This window comes from Triticum urartu, chromosome 7 (genome assembly GCF_003073215.2).
Source record: "Triticum urartu cultivar G1812 chromosome 7, Tu2.1, whole genome shotgun sequence".
Classification (NCBI taxonomy): Eukaryota; Viridiplantae; Streptophyta; class Magnoliopsida; order Poales; family Poaceae; genus Triticum; species Triticum urartu.
This window is the reverse complement of record NC_053028.1, coordinates 235,301,877-235,319,415: the sequence shown is the minus strand read 5'-3', so window position 1 is coordinate 235,319,415 and position 17,539 is coordinate 235,301,877.

Below are 17,539 nucleotides of genomic sequence, written 5' to 3'. Positions count from 1 at the left end.
AGTGGCACAGGCTGAAAGTGGCCATCAACCTTGGGCGCCACCAGTGCGAGCTGGAAAATGCGAAGGCTGAGGCCTCTCTTGCGGCCTCCCGTGAGGCCTGCTCCCAAGCTCTGGAGGAGGCTCATGAAGCCGACCGCCGTCGGAAGGCTACGGAGAAGCGCGTGTGGGAGCTCCACGCCTAGGGCGCGTCCCTCGAGCAGCAAGTGAAGGCGTGTAAAGCTGCTCTCGCTTCCCTAAGGGGGGCGCCTGCCGATGAAGATGAGGTCCGAAAGCGCGAGGAGGCGTTGGCTCTGGAAGCCATGGAGCGTAGCCTCGAACTTGAGCAACTGGAGGTGAGGGAACGTCAGGTTGCCCAAGCGGAAGATGCTGTCAGGGTTCGCGAGGCCAAGATCCAGGAGGAAGTCGACCGCCGGGTGTCCGAGGTTCACGCGTATCTTGAAGGTTGGCATGCCTTGAAGCTGAGGCTTGCGGGGACCGAGGCAGCGGGCAGGACCGCTGCTCTCAGACCCAGGTTAGACGAGGCGGAGAGGCGTGAGGAGGCCATGGCCGCCGCCCTGATCTCGGCGCAGGCGGACTTGGCCTCCGCCCATGCCGAGCTGTTTTCTCTTCAGAGACGTGTTGATCACGCCGAGGCCGTCGCGCGGCAAAATAGGGAGGAAGTGCTTCAACGGCGGACGCTGGAGCGCGAGCACGCCCCCATGCTTCAGGGCCTTCGGAGCAGGGGCTAATACCTCCCTAGTCTTCATCTGTGACGAGAATGCACCGCTCCCCCACTCGAATGACTACGCCAGTCACCTGACCTTCTTCACCAACGTGGTGACGCGCCTTGAAGCCCGGTCTAATAGGGCTCGCCAGCTTGTGGAAGAGAGAAGTCGCAGTCTGCTTGGGCGCGCGTTCTCCCGCGTCTTCAGCCACCTCCGGAACATCAATCTCAACTTTGATTTCGATGCCGCTATTGCTCCCGTGCCGGAAGCCATCCGGGGCGACTTGGCGCGATGGGTTGAAGACCATGTGGATGCGCTAGTCAGGGCCTTCGCCTCTGATGATGACAGGGTTGTGGTTGCAGCGGACGAAGGCGACGTGGTCGATGACGAAGACGTCGGCGCCAGAGAAGGTAGAGGCGACACAAATGATGGGGACAGTGATGCCAGTGGTGCGTCCAAAGACAACATGGGGGACGCGGCGAGCGACATATCCGGCTGATTCCTGGTCCCTTTACTGCTTCACCCTGTATGCAAGAAACTCGGGCATGGCCCCTAAAGATTGTGAGAGCATTTTGGGAGGGGGAGCCCCTCATGTAATCAAATCATGATTTCTACTCATTTATGCCGAGCCGAGAGTGTGTTTTGGTTAGTCATGAGTCCGACGACAAGTTTTGCCGCATCGTCTTACCTTAGCTGGAGCGGGTCCTGAATCGCGTCGTAAGGTCGAGAGTCGCCACGGGGCTCCTGAAGGGTCTGCTGATCAGCCCGAGAGGGCCTCGCGAGGTTCCTGCGCCGATCAGCGCGCGTGGCGCACGTGCTGTGCGCAGCCCCGCTCGCGAGGCGCCCGTGAGGGGGAGGCGGCAAGCGTGAGCTCCAGAATAAGGCAAGAACCAGATGGCAAGAAATCGCTTGAATGATAAAGTACACCCCCGCATGCATCAACAAAAGCTCGACTTCAACTTAAATCCAAATCCAAAAAGCAAGGCTACACAAGAAGAGATCCAAAGCAAATGGCCGCGTCCGGCGCCTAGTCTAGTCTTCTGGTCTTCGAGTCTTCTCACCAGCGCGGAGCTAAGTGCTGCAACTAGGCGTGGGAGGGAGCCCCGGGGCCTGAGGCCGGCACCCCTGAGACTCCGGGGCGTGTACAACCCCACTCATTATTACGTGAGAGTGTCACGGGCGGCGAGCTTCACAGGCACCGGGCCTTCTTCACAGGAACCAGCCTTGCTTCATATCACTAGACAAGGGGCCCGCCTTGCGCCACCCCCTGCCACCGTCGGGACGACCGGAAACCGGGACGGCCCAACGAGGGTAGAGGGGACGCTAGCGGCGCCCTTAGCGACCACGGGTCCTCTGCCGGGGGAAAGGTCGCGGTCGCCACCCCGGCAGAGGGCCTACCTCCGAGTGTTGCCTTGCTCCGCATGACTCGGGGAGGGGCCTTGCTCCTGGCCCCTTCCACGCAGCCCCCAGCGGGTCTCTCCTGTCGGGCCGGAACCATCGTTCGGCACCGGGGCCTGGTTCATCTGTGACTCATGGTTAGTGTAAGCTTGCTCCTGAGAGATTAGTGGTGCCATACATCTGTTGTCGACGGTGCGGTTGGCGGGGCTCTCCGGCGGCTCCTGGAAGGCTTCAGCTCCCAATGCTTCCTCCTCCCAACCTGGCCTGAGAAACGAGCCAGGGTCGTCCTCCGGTGTGTACTCCTGATCCATCATGCGGGGCACATAGGCTTCTGGGGCTGTTACCCCGAACACCTCACCGTAGTGCCCCACACTCCATGTCACCTGACCCAGCGCAGTGTCTTGAGGGTGATAACGTGACACCCCGCTGGGGCCATGGGGGGGCAACGCTCGTGCCCGTGCCCACCAGAGGCGGCGCGAGGGCAAAGCGGCCCACGGCACTGCCGGCCGTCCTGGGGCTGGGGACGCCCCCAGGCGCACCCGAGGGCGCGCGATTGCAGCATGGCCCGTCATGAGGTCCAGTGGCGGCTCGGGAAAGAAGCAGCTAGCAGAAAGGCGGCGCTCCTAATGCCGCCGCATCCAGCAGCTCAGCGACACGTTCCAGCAGTGCGTCGCGTCCGCTCTCCATCAGCCGCCTCCATAGAAACTCCCGCGCCACCATGAGCGCGGCCCGCATGTTCGCCTGCTCCCGCCGAGTGTGTGGTGCCGTTGCTGCGGCATGGCTTGCGGCCCTTGCAGCGGCTCGCGTTTGCTGTGGAGTGAGGGTGGATGACGCCTGGCCACGCCGCCCGTGCCCTGCAGTGTTAGGCGGCGCCCGTGCCGCCTGGGGCGAGGGGTCGAGATCTTCGTGGGCTGGTGTCGCAACCCGGGCTGGCCAAGCTGCCCAGCGGTCGGAGTAAGCCCTTGGGTCACCGGACATCAGGGTCGTGGAGCCGCGGTTGGTCGATTGGCAAGGAAGAGACTCCGGCGCACCCCTACCTGGCGTGCCAAATGTCGGATCTGGGGTTCCGGCAGACCCTTAAGGTTCGAACACTGGGGTGCACGCGAAGTTCTTTCCCTTCTACCGATCTATGCCCTAGCTCGCTAAGGTCTCGCGGATGAACTCGACGCACTCGCAACACAAAGACACAAGATTTATACTGGTTCAGGCCACCGTTGTGTGTAATACCCTACTCCAGTGTGGTGGTGGTGTGTAGGATCTAGAAGTAGATGTGTCTAGAGGGGGGGTGATTAGACACTTAGTGCTAAAGTTGCAATTTTTAAGCTTTTTCCGTTTAAGTGGAGTTTAGGCACAATTTCAATACACACAATACATATCAAGCAAGCATGCAAAGAGTATATGAGCAGCAGAATGTAAAGCATGCAACTTGCAAGAATGTAAAGGGAAGGGTTTGGAGAGATCAAACGCAATTGGAGATACGGATGTTTTTCCCGTGGTTCGGATAGGTGGTGCTATCCTACATCCGCGTTGATGGAGACTTCAACCCACAAAGGGTAACGGTTGCGCGAGTCCACACAGGGCTCCACCCAAGGGCAATGGTTGCGCGAGTCCACACAGGGCTCCACCCACGAAGGGTCCACGAAGAAGCAACCACCCACAAAGGGTCTACGAAGAAGCAACCTTGTCTATCCCACCATGGCCATCGCCCACACAGGACTTGCCTCACTAGCGGTAGATCTTCACGAAGTAGGCGATCTCCTTGCCCTTACAAACTCCTTGGTTCAACTCCACAATCTTGTCGGAGGCTCCCAAGTGACACCTAGCCAATCTAGGAGACACCACTCTCCAAGAAGTAACAAATGGTGTGTAGGTAATGAACTCCTTGCTCTTGTGCTTCAAATGATAGTCTCCCCAACACTCAACTCTCTCTCATAGGATTTGGATTTGGTGGAAAGAGGGTTTTTGTGGAAAGCAACTTGGGAAGGCTAGAGATCAAGATTCATATGGTAGGAATGGAATGTCTTGATCTCAACACCTGAGTAGGTGGTTCTCTCTCAGAACATATGAGTTGGAATGATGTGTGTGTTCTGATGGCTCTCTCATCGAATGAGAAGGAGGTGGAGGGGTATATATAGCCTCCACACAAAATCCAACCGTTACACAGTTTTCCAATCTCGGTGGGACCGAATCAATAAACTCGGTCGGACCGAAAATGTAAACCTAGTGACCGTTAGAGATTTCGGTGGGACCGACTGGATCAACTCGGTGGGACCGATGTGCTAGGGTTAGGGTAAATCCAAAACTCGGTTTGACCGATTACTCAAACTCAGTGGGACCAATTTGGGTAATAAGTGAAACTGAGATTTGGTCAAGCAAACTCGGTGGGACCGATTGCATATCTCGGTGGGACCGAGAATATTGCAATGGGTAACAGAGAGTTTGCAAGCCCATCTCGGTGAGACCGAGATCCCATCAGTGAGACCGAACTGATTAGGGTTTGGCAGTGGCTTATGACAGGTGAAACTCGGTGGCGCCGGATAGGAAGAATCGGTAGGACCGAGTTTGGCTTAGGGTTTAGGTCATATGTGGATATGGGAAAGTAGTTGAGGATTTTGGAGCATATCATTAAGCACATGAAGCAAGAGGCTCATTAAGCAACACCTCATCCCTCCTTGATAGTATTGGCTTTTCCTATGGACTCAATGTGATCTTGGATCACTAAAATGTAAGAGTGAAGAGTCTTGAGCTTGAAGCTTTAGCCAATCCCTTGTCCTTAGCATCTTGAAGGAGTTCCCACAACCTTTAGTCCATGCCACTCCATTATTGAACTTATCTGAAACATGCTAGATAGAAGTGTTAGTCCAACAAGAGATATGTTGTCATCAATTATCAAAACCACCTAGGGAGCACTTGTGCTTTCAATCTCCCCCTTTTTGGTAATTGATGGCAACATACATCAAATCTTTAGATAAAGATATAAAGAACAGCAAGTAAAGCTTTGGAAGAACATGTAGCAAGCATAGGCTCCCCCTACATGTATGCACTCATGTAAATATGAAATATAGAGGCATGTGAGAGCATAATCATGACAGAGTAGGCAATGTGTTACATGTATCTTGGCCATATGCATTAGAGCAAAAGATTATCAAGGAAAATACCTTCATGCTCATGAGTCCTTCTTGCAAACAGTATATACATAAGCAAGAACTCCTCATACTCATGATTTTGATGCATATACTTACCTTGTGGTCTCGAGTTGGCTTAGGATGGAATGAACCTGCACAAACAAGGTTAGATAACACAGGTACGTCCACTAGCCAGAGCAAACAAAAGAAACCACAAGAATACCAAGACTGGGATGACATGTAGAGAGTGAGTACACGGTACCACATTGGATTCAACATGTCCCCAAGAATAAAGATATGCAATGAATTTGGCTGATTTCTTTTCCCTTAGGTGTCTTTCTCCCCCTGAATCTTACATGGGATATTGGGAGAAGATAGGAAACAGAAAATCAGAGCTGAAGGATATGAACAGAACTTAATTCAAATGAGTTCATATGAACATGTTTTCCCCCAAAAAGACATGTGGCATCTCTCCTCTTGAACATCAAGCATCTGGGATCCTTGAGTATTTTCTCTCCCTGGAAATCTCTCTATCCCCCTTAACAACATCTGGGATCCTTGAGACTTTCTCTCCCCCTTGAGGTCTCTCTCTCCCCCTTAATACTTTCTCTCTTGTAGGTTTGGTCCTTGAGACTGTTTCTCTCCCTTGATGTGATCTCTCTCTCCTACAAGCTTTGATGTGATCTCTCTCTCCTCCTTTGATATCAATTTCCAAGAAGGTTTTTCCTGGAATCCGTCGAATAGGTTTGGTCCTTGAGATTCAGCACAAAGCAGAGGATAAAATTGTGATGCTTGTGGAGGACAAGATTCTTTGAGTGGAGCTGGATCAGAAGAAATGTAGAACAAGTGGCAAACTGTTTTTCTGATTGCAAAGTCGGTGGCACCGAGTGGCATATTTCGGTGGTACCGAAAAGATTCGGTTGGACCGAAATTTGCAAGTCGGTGAAACCGAGTTTACACAGAGAAAAACACTTGTCACCTCAGCTCACTAGTCAAGTAAGATCTCACAAAGATTTGCAGTGAATTAGGTGAAGGATTTGCAAGGAATTTGATGCAGAAATATGCAGAACAAGAACAAAAAGGAAAAGAGTGAAAGTTTCTAGATGAAGTTTTTTTTTGTTGTTTGAGAGAGAAGGAAACAAATATGCAAGGAACAAATGCAATAACTCAGAAAAGAACACAAGAGAACTTCATCTAGAATTGGGCGATGACATAGTCACCTATGTTAGAGTATATTGACTTAGGAGTCAAGTGAGGACACTTGATCATAGGTCATACTCATCGTTTAAGCTCAAAATGGGGTTACCATTTTTCGTTTAAGCACCTTGATGTATTCACATCTTGTTGAGTTGCTTTGACTCATGTCTTGGAGTAAAGCTTCTCTAAGATGGAATGACATACCTTGGGTGGTGATGTGGTTCTTGCTCATGTAGTTGAACTTGTGTGGGTGCTCAGGGTTGATGTAGTTCATCAAGAGTTGGGAGCACCACTTGGAGTTTGAGTTCATCTACCTACATAGGTTAGTTCTTGCAAGGAAGAGAACTTGTGTATCCAAAAATGACAATCATGAAGCTTAATATAGAATTTGTCAAAGGATATGTTTGAATGGTTTTGTGCTTCCTTGTCTTCAACCACTATTGTGTAGAGTCTTGGTCTTGTAGAGATTGCTCAAGATGTGAGTGAGTCGCAATCTCATGGAATTATATTCAACCAAGCACCTACATGGGTTAGACAACATGCAAGGTGCAAATATATCCAAGACATAAGATAGTTATCATAAGAGATACATCATGGATTAGTCATAAGCTCATGTCTTGCATGTATCCAATGGAGTTTCTACTCCAAGTTCGAAGCACCAATGATGTTCAATTCTCCTCTCAACCTGCAAAACACTTTCTCATCAAGCGGTTTAGTGAATATATCCGCTAATTGCTTATCGGTGCGGACATGCTTAAGATTGATGTCACCCTTAGCAACATGATCTCGAATGAAATGATGACGAACTTCAATATGCTTAGTTCGAGAATGTTGTACAGGATTATGACCAATTTTGATAGCACTTTCATTGTCACAAAGCAGTGGAACATGTTTCACATAAATCCCATAATCTTTAAGAGTTTGGGTCATCCAAAGTAATTGAGCACAACATGAACCAGCGGCAATGTATTCCGCTTCGGCGGTGGATAAGGATACCGAGTTTTGTTTCTTGGAAGACCAAGACACAAGAGATCTGCCAAGAAATTGACAAGTACCTGAAGTGGACTTTCTATCAACCTTGTCTCCGGCATAATCCGAGTCGGAATAGCCAACAAGATCAAAAGAAGACCTCTTAGGATACCAAATGCCAAAATTTGGTGTATGGATTAAATATCTCACTATCCTTTTCACAGCCTTAAGATGACAATCTTTAGGAGCAGCTTGATATCGTGCACACATGCACACACTTAGCATAATATCGGGATGTGAAGCACATAGGTATAACAATGAACCAATCCTAGAGCGATAAACCTTTTGATCAACAGGTTCACCATCTTTGGTCAAATCATTATGTCCAATAGTAGGCATGGGTGTAGACATACCTTTGCATTCTTGCATATTGAACTTCTTGAATAAGTCCTTGGTGTACTTTGTCTGAGAGACAAATGTACCTTCCTTAGTTTGCTTGATTTGCAACCCAAGAAAGAATTTGAGTTCACTCATCATAGACATCTCAAACTTCTCTGACATTAGCTTTCCAAACTTTTCACTAAAGAGAGGGTTAGTTGAACCAAATATGATGTCATCAACATAAATTTGGCATAGAAATAGTTCTCCATTAACCCTTTTAGTAAAAAGAGTAGAATCAATTTTACCAATTTCAAAACCACTTGTAGTAAGGAACTTGCTCAAGCATTTATACCATGCTCTAGGAGCTTGTTTAAGACCATAAAGAGCTTTGTGAAGTTTGTAAACATGATTTGGTTTCTTAGGATTGACAAAGCCGGGAGGTTGTTTGACATAAACTTCCTCCTCTATTTATCCATTTAGAAAAGCACTTTTAATGTCCATTTGGTACAAGGTGATATTATGGTGATTAGCATAGGCAAGTAAGATGCGAATGGACTCAAGTCTAGCAACGGGAGCATACGTCTCACCATAGTCCATACCTTCGACTTGTGTGTATCCTTGGGCGACGAGACGTGCTTTGTTGAGAACCACTTGTCCATCTTCATCTTGCTTGTTGCGAAACACCCATTTGGTACCAATGATGTTGTGGTTGTTGTCGGGCTTCTCAACCAATGTCCAAACTTGGTTTCTCTCAAAATTATGTAGCTCTTCATGCATAGCGTTTATCCAATCCGGATCTTCCAATGCTTCTTCAACCTTCATTGGTTCAATGCTAGAGATGAATGAATAGTTTTCACAAAAGTTAGATAAACAAGTTTTTGAGCGAGTGATTCTCCCGGTTTGTATATCATTGAGGATTTGCTCGACGGGATGATCTTTGGAAATTCTTGGTCGAACTCGTGGGAGCTTTTGCTTGGGTCTTCGTTGAACATCTTCTTCATCTTGTTCTTCTTCTTGGCCTTCTTCATTGTTGATGTCGTCGTTCTCTTGTCGTGGTGGAGAAGGAGGTTGTTGATGTTCATCTTGACGTACTTCCTCGTTTTCTTCATCTTGGTGTGTCCCACTTGTGGATGCTTCCGTGTCGATTCTTGGTTCACCTTGTCGTGAAGTAGAAGCTTCCACTTGGATGGATGAAGTACTCTCCTTCACCTCCGTTGGACGAATTTTGCCAATGGACAAGTCTCGGATTGCTTCTGAAGGGTCTTTGTCTCCTACATCAATTGGCAATTGCTCTACTTGCGAGCCATTAGATTCATCAAACTTCACATCTACCGTCTCTTCAACCTTTCGGGTGAAATTGTTGTAGACACGGTAAGTGTGAGAGTTTGATCCATAACCAAGTAGAAAACCTTCATGAGATTTAGGAGCAAACTTTGAACGATGATGCTTATCAAGAATGTAGCACTTTGAGCCGAATACTCGAAAGTATCCAACTTGGGGTTTGTTACTGGTGAGAAGCTCGTATGCCGTCTTGCCGAGTAGCTTGTGAAGATATAAGCGATTTGTTGCGTGACAAGCTGTCTCGACCGCTTCTGCCCAAAAGTGCTTTGGCGTCTTGTATTCATCAAGCATCGTTCTTGCCATTTCGATGAGCGTCCGGTTCTTCCTCTCAACAACTCCATTTTGTTGAGGTGTGTATGTAGCCGAGAACTCGTGTGAAATCCCTTCTTCGTCAAGAAAGGTGTCCACATTTGCGTTCTTGAACTCCGTTCCGTTGTCACTCCGAACCTTCTTGATCTTCACATCAAACTGATTTTGGACTTTCCTAGCGAAGTTTCTGAAGATCTTCTGGACCTGCGACTTGTCATTAAGATAGAACACCCACGTAAATCTTGAAAAATCATCAACTATAACTAGACCAAAAGAATTTCCACCGAGACTCTTGTAGGCATTGGGACCAAAAAGATACATGTGAAGCAGCTCGAGTGGCCTCCTTGTGGTCATGATGTTCTTCACGGGATGTCTTCCTCCAACCTGTTTACCTGCTTGACAAGCACTGCAAAGTCTATCCTTATCAAATATGACATCGTTAACTCCAAGAATATGATTTCCTTTAATAAGCTTGTCAAGGTTTCTCATGCCAACGTGACCTAGTCGTCTATGCCACAACCAACCTTTTGAGGATTTAGCAACAAAGCAAGTTTTAGGTTGTGCCTTTTTAGAGAAATCGACAATGTAAAGATCACCTCTACGCATACCCGTAAAGACCATTTTATGATTGTCTCAACGAAATACTTGGCAATCTACCTCAGTAAATAGGACATTCAAACCAAAATCAGCAAGTCTAGATACTGAAAGTAAGTTGTAGCCAAGAGATTCAACGAGCATGACATTTTGAATGGAACTATCATGTGAGATGGCCACCTTACCAAGGCCAACCACTTTACCCTTTGAATTATCACCAAAGGTGACATATTTTCGGGGGTCGTTGTTTTCAGCAAGCTCACGAAACATCTCTTCATCTCCGGTCATATGATTAGTACATCCACTATCAAGAACCCATTCCTTTCCTCCTGATTCATATCCCCGAAGATTTGCCATAAGACCAAAATGTCTCATTGCATCGTCGAGATCGAAGTCACTATCATCATCATCATCATCATAATATTCATGTTCATCATGATCTTGTGACTCATCATTTCCTAGAGAGGGCAATTCATTAGATAAATGATCAAAGTGGTTACTTTTATGAATTCTTATAGCTTTGAATATGATATCATTAATGATTCCAACATCTCCTTTAGCATGCTTAAGATTGGCAAGTTCAAGAAGACATTTACCAAAACTAGGATCACTAGAGTTCATCTTACTCAAGGCAATAGATTTATGGAGAATTTCATCCAAAGTTTTTAAGGAATGATTGGGGAACCGTTCCTCAAGAAATTTCCATATAGTATAGGCGCAATTTTGAGTAGGCAAACTAGCAATCAAATTTTTGGGAAATCCTCTAATGATGAGCTCAATAGTTCTAAGATTGCGAATCATGTCAATATCTTCATCTAGGGTAGGATGCAAGGGATCAATATGGGGTGCACAAGGGCTAGCAATATACTTGTTCAAATGATATTGATTGAAGATTACAAGCATCTAATTTTTCCACTCATGAAAATACTTTCCATCAAGAATAGGCACTCTATGTCTAAGACTCCCTAGAGTAGACACATCCATCTTCCTCCAATGGTGATTAAACCAAGGCAATGGAGACCAATGCTCTGATACCACTTGTAGGATCTAGAAGTAGATGTGTCTAGAGGGGGGGTGATTAGACACTCAGTGCTAAAGTTGCAATTTTTAAGCTTTTTCGGTTTAAGTGGAGTTTAGGCACAATTTCAACACACACAATACATATCAAGCAAGCATGCAAAGAGTATATGAGCAGCGGAATGTAAAGCATGCAACTTGCAAGAATGTAAAGGGAAGGGTTTGGAGAGATCAAACGCAATTGGAGACACGGATGTTTTTCCCGTGGTTCGGATAGGTGGTGCTATCCTACATCCACGTTGATGGAGACTTCAACCCACGAAGGGTAACGGTTGCGCGAGTCCACAGGGCTCCACCCACGAAGGGTCCACGAAGAAGCAACCACCCACAAAGGGTCCACGAAGAAGCAACCTTGTCTATCCCACCATGGCCATCGCCCACACAGGACTTGCCTCACTAGCGGTAGATCTTCACGAAGTAGGCGATCTCCTTGCCCTTACAAACTCCTTGGTTCAACTCCACAATCTTGTCGGAGGCTCCCAAGTGACACCTAGCCAATCTAGGAGACACCACTCTCCAAGAAGTAACAAATGGTGTGTAGGTAATGAACTCCTTGCTCTTGTGCTTCAAATGATAGTCTCCCCAACACTCAACTCTCTCTCATAGGATTTGGATTTGGTGGAAAGAAGATTTGAGTGGAAAGCAACTTGGGAAGGCTAGAGATCAAGATTCATGTGGTAGGAATGGAATGTCTTGGTCTCAACACATGAGTAGGTGGTTCTCTCTCAGAACAGATGAGTTGGAATGATGTGTGTGTTCTGATGGCTCTCTCATCGAATGAGAAGGAGGTGGAGGGGTATATATAGCCTCCACACAAAATCCAACCGTTACACAGTTTTCAATCTCGGTGGGACCGAATCAATAAACTCCGGTCGGACCGAAAATGTTAAACCTAGTGATCGTTAGTGATTTCGGTGGACCGACTGGATCAACTCGGTGGGACCGATGTGCTAGGGTTAGGGTAAATCCAAAACTCGGTTTGACCGATTACTCAAACTCGGTGGGACCGATTTGGGTAATAAGTGACACTGAGATTTGGTCAAGCAACTCGGTGGGACCGATTGCATATCTCGGTGGGACCGAGAATATTGCAATGGGTAACAGAGAGTTTGCAAGCCCATCTCGGTGAGACCGAGATCCCATCGGTGAGTCCGAACTGATTAGGGTTTGACAGTGGCTTATGACAAGTGAAACTCGGTTGGCGCCGGATAGGAAGAATCGGTAGGAACGAGTTTGGCTTAGGTTTTAGGTCATATGTGGATATGGGAAAGTAGTTGAGGATTTTGGAGCATATCATTAAGCACATGAAGCAAGAGGCTCATTAAGCAACACCTCATCCCTCCTTGATAGTATTGGCTTTTCATATGGACTCAATGTGATCTTGGATCACTAAAATGTAAGAGTGAAGAGTCTTGAGCTTGAAGCTTTAGCCAATCCCTTGTCCTTAGCATCTTGAAGGAGTTCCCACAACCTTTAGTCCATGCCACTCCATTATTGAACTTATCTGAAACATGCTAGATAGAAGTGTTAGTCCAACAAGAGATATGTTGTCATCAATTATCAAAACCACCTAGGGAGCACTTGTGCTTTCATGGGGCACCGAGGGGCCCACGAGGCAGGGGGCGCGCCCCCCACCCTTGTGACCACCTCTTTGATCCCTTGCAGTAGGGTCCAAGTCTCCTGGATCACGTTTGGCGAGAAAATCACGTTTCCGAAGATTTTATTCCATTTGGACTCCGTTTGATATTCTGTTTATCCGAAACACTGAAATAGGAAAAAAAACAGCAATTCTGGGCTGGGCCTGCGGTTAATAGGTTAGTCCCAAAAATAATATAAAAGTGGAAAATAAAGCCCATTATAGTCCAAAACAGTAGATAATATAGCATGGAGCAATCAAAAATTATAGATACGTTGGAGACATATCAGGCATCCCCAAGCTTAATTCCTGCTCGTCCTCGAGTAGGTAAATGATAAAAAGAGAATTTTTGATGCGGAGTGCTACTTGGCATAATTTCAATGTAAATCTTCTTAATTGTGGTATGAATATTTAGATTAGAAAGATTCAAGACAAAAGTTTATATTGACATAGAAAATAATAATACTTCAAGCATACTAACAAAGCAATTATGTCTTCTCAAAATAACATGGCCAAAGAAAGTTATCCCTACAAAATCATATAGTCTGGCTATGCTCCATCTTCCCCACACAAAGTATTTAAATCATGCACAACCCCGATGACAAGCCAAGCAATTGTTTCATACTCTAACTTTTTCAAAACTTTTTCAATCTTCACGCAATACATGAGTGTGAGCCATGGATATAGCACTATAGGTGGAATAGAATGGTGGTTGTGGAGAAGACAAAAAAAGGAGAAGATAGTCTCACATCGACTAGGCATATAAACGGGCTATGGAGATGCCCATCAATAGATATCAATGTGAGTGAGTAGGGATTGCCATGCAACGGATGCACTAGAGCTATAAATGTATGAAAGCTCAACAAAATGAACTAGTGGGTGTGCATCCAACTTGCTTGCTCACGAAGACCTAGGGCAATTTGAGGAAGCCCATCATTGGAATATACAAGCCAAGTTCTATAACGTAAAATTCCCACTAGTATATGAAAGTGACAATATATGAGACTCTCTATATGATGAACATGGTGCTACTTTGAAGCACAATATATGAGACTTGCTATATCATGGTGCTACTTTGAAGCACAAGTGTGGAAAAAAGGATAGTAGCATTGCCCCTTTTTATTTATTTATTTTTTGGGGGGCCTTCTTTTTTTTCTTTGGCCTTTCTCTTTTTTTGGGGACAATGCTCTATTGAATGATGATCATCACACTTCTATTTATTTACAACTCAATGATTACAACTCGATACTAAAACAAAGTATGACTCTATGTGAATGCCTCCGGCGGTGTACTGGGATATGCAATGAATCACGAGTGACAAGTATGAAAGAATTATGAACAGTGGCTCTGCCACAAATACTATGTCAACTACATGATCATGCTAAGCAATATGACAATGATGGATGTGTCATGATGAACTAGATAGTGGAAAGTTGCATGGCAATATATCTCGGAATGGCTATGGAAATGTCATAATAGGTAGGTATGGTGGCTGTTTTGAGGAAGGTATATGGTAGATGTATGATACTGGCGAAAGTTGCATGGTATTAGAGAGGCTAGCAAGGGTGGAAGGGTGAGAGTGCGTATAATCCATGGACTCAACATTAGTCATAAAGAACTCATATACTTATTGCAAAAATTTAGAAGTTACCAAAGCAAAGTATTATGTGCATGCTCCTAGGGGGATAGATTGGTAGGAAAAGACCATCGCTTGTCCCCGACCGCCACTCATAAGGAAGACAATCAATAAATAAATCATGCTCCGACTTCATCACATAACGGTTCACCATACGTGCATGCTACGGGAATCACAAACTTCAACAAAAGTATTCTTTAAATTCACAACTACTCAACTAGCATGACTTTAATATTATCACCTCCATATCTCAAAACAATTATCATGCTTCAATCTTTTCTTAGTATTCAACACACTCAAAAGAAAGTTTCACAAATCTTGAATACCAAGCATATTATTATTAGGCAAATTACCATGCTATTAAGAGACTCTCAAATTAATTTAAGTGAAGCATGAGAGATCAATAGTTTCTTTAAAACATATCCACCACCGTGCTCTAAAAGATCTAAGTGAGGCCGTAGAGCAAAATTATCTAGCTCAAAAGATATAAGTGAAGCACATAGAGCAAAATTATCTAGCTCAAAAGATATAAGTGAAGCACATAGAGCAAAATTATCTAGCTCAAAAGATATAAGTGAAGCACATAGAGCATTCTATTAAATTTTAATTCATGTATGGCTCTCTCAAAAGGTGTGTACAGCAAGGATCATTGTGGCATACTAACAAACAAAGACACAAATAATACAAGACACTCCAAGCAAAGCACATATCATGTTGGTGAATAAAAATATAGCTCCAAGTAAATTACTGATGGAAGTGGACGAAAGAGGGGATGCCTTCCGGGGGCATCCCCAAGCTTTGAGTCTTTGGTGTCCTTGGATTATCTTGGGGGTTCCATGGGCATCCCAAAGCTTAGTCTCTTGCCACTCCTAGTTCCATGATCCATCAAAAGAATTCACCCAAAACTTGAAAACTTCACAACACAAAACTCAAGATAGAAAACTCGTGAGCTCCGTTAGCGAAAGAAAACAAAAGACCACTTCAAGGTACTGTAATGAATTCATTATTTATTTATATTGGTGTTAAACCTACTGTATTCCAACTTCTATATGGATTATAAACTATTTTACTAGCCATAGATTCATCAAAATAAGCAAACAACACACGAAAAACAGAATGTGTCAAAAACAGAACAGTCTGTAGTAATATGTATCTAGCGCAAGATATGGAACCCCAAAAATTTATATATTAATCATCTGCAAAAAGAATTAACTAAATATCACTCTTCAAATAAAAATTACAGCAGTTCTCGTGAGCGCTAAAGTTTCTGTTTTTTACAGCAAGTTCAACAAGACTTTCCCCAAGTCTTCCCAACGGTTCTACTTGGCACAAACACTAATTAAACACAAAAAACACAACCAAAACAGAGACTAAATAATTTATTTATTACTAAACAGGAGAAAAAAGCAAGGAATAAAAATAAAATTGGGTTGCCTCCCAACAAGCGCTATCGTTTAACGCCCCTAGCTAGGCACAACGAGCAAGGATAGATCTGGGTATTGCCATCTTTGGTAGGCAATCCATAAGTGGCTCTCATGATAGTTTCATATGGTAATTTTATTTTATTTCTTGGAAAGTGTTCCATGCCCTTTTTTAATGGAAATTGAAATCTAATATTCCCTTCCTTCATATCAATAATCGCACCAACCGTTCTAAGGAAAGGTCTACCAAGAATAATAGGGCAAGAAGGATTGCAATCTATATCAAGAACAATGAAATCTATGGGCACATAATTCCTATTTGCAACAATAAGAACATCATTAATTCTTCCCATAGGTTTCTTAATAGTGGAATCCGCAAGATGCAAGTTTAGAGAGCAATCATCAAAATTACGGAAATCTAGTAAATCACACAAAGTCTTAGGAATAGTAGAGACAGTAGCACCCAAATCACACAAAGCATAAAAATCATGATCTTTAATTTTAATTTTAATAGTTGGTTCCCACTCATCATAGAGTTTTCTAGGGATAGAAACTTTCAACTCAAGTTTTTCTTCATAAGATTGCATCAAGGCATTAACAATATGTTCGGTGAAGGCTTTGTTTTGACTATAAGCATGTGGAGAATTTAGCATGGATTGCAACAAGGAAATACAATCAATCAAAGAGCAAATTTCATAATTAAATTCCTTTAAATTCAATATAGTGGGTTTAGCAACATCTAGATTTTTATTTCTTTCAATCCCACTTTCATCAATTTCATCATTAAGATCTAAACACTCCGAATTTTTAGAGCGCCTTCTAGGTAAAGGAAGATCATATTCAGTTTCATCAAGATTCATATTGCCAAATAAAGATTTAATAGGAGACACATCAATAACTCTTAGATCTTCATCTTGATTTTCATAGGAATTGGAAGAACAAGCTTTAATAAAGGCATTTTTGGAAGCACGCATCCTAGCAGTTCTTTCTTTACACTCATCAATTGAAATTCTCATGGGTTTTAGACACTCATTAATATCATGCTTAGGTGGAATAGCTCTAAGTTTCAAAGCATCAACATCAAGAGCAATTCTATCAACGTTCCTAGCCAAATCATCAATCTTAAGCAATTTCTCTTCAATCATAGCATTAAAATTCTTTTGCGAAGAAATAAATTCTTTAATATTAGATTCAAAATCAGAGGGCATCTTATTATAATTTCCATAAGAGTTGTTGTAGGAATTCCCATAATTATTAGAAGGATTACTAGGATATGGCCTAGGATTAAATTTCCCTCTATAAGCGTTGTTACCAAAATTATTCCTACCAACAAAATTCCCATCCATAGATTCATTGTTATTCTCAATCAAAGTAGACAAAGGCATATCATTAGGATCAAAAGAAACACTCTTAGTAGCAAATAATTTCATAAGTTCATCCATCTTTCCACTCAACACATTAATTTCTTCTATTGCATGCACTTTTTTATTAGAAGATCTTTCAGTATGCCATTGAGAATAATTAACCATAATATTATCTAGGAGTTTAGTAGCATCTCCTAAAGTGATTTCCCTAAAAGTGCCTCCCGCAGCTGAATCTAAAATATTTCTAGAAGCAAAATTCAATCCAGCATAAAAAATTTGTATAATCATCCACAAATTCAAAGCATGAGTAGGGCAATTACGTATCATTAATTCCATTATCTCCCAAGCTTGTGCAACATGTTCATGATCAAGTTGTTTAAAGTTCAT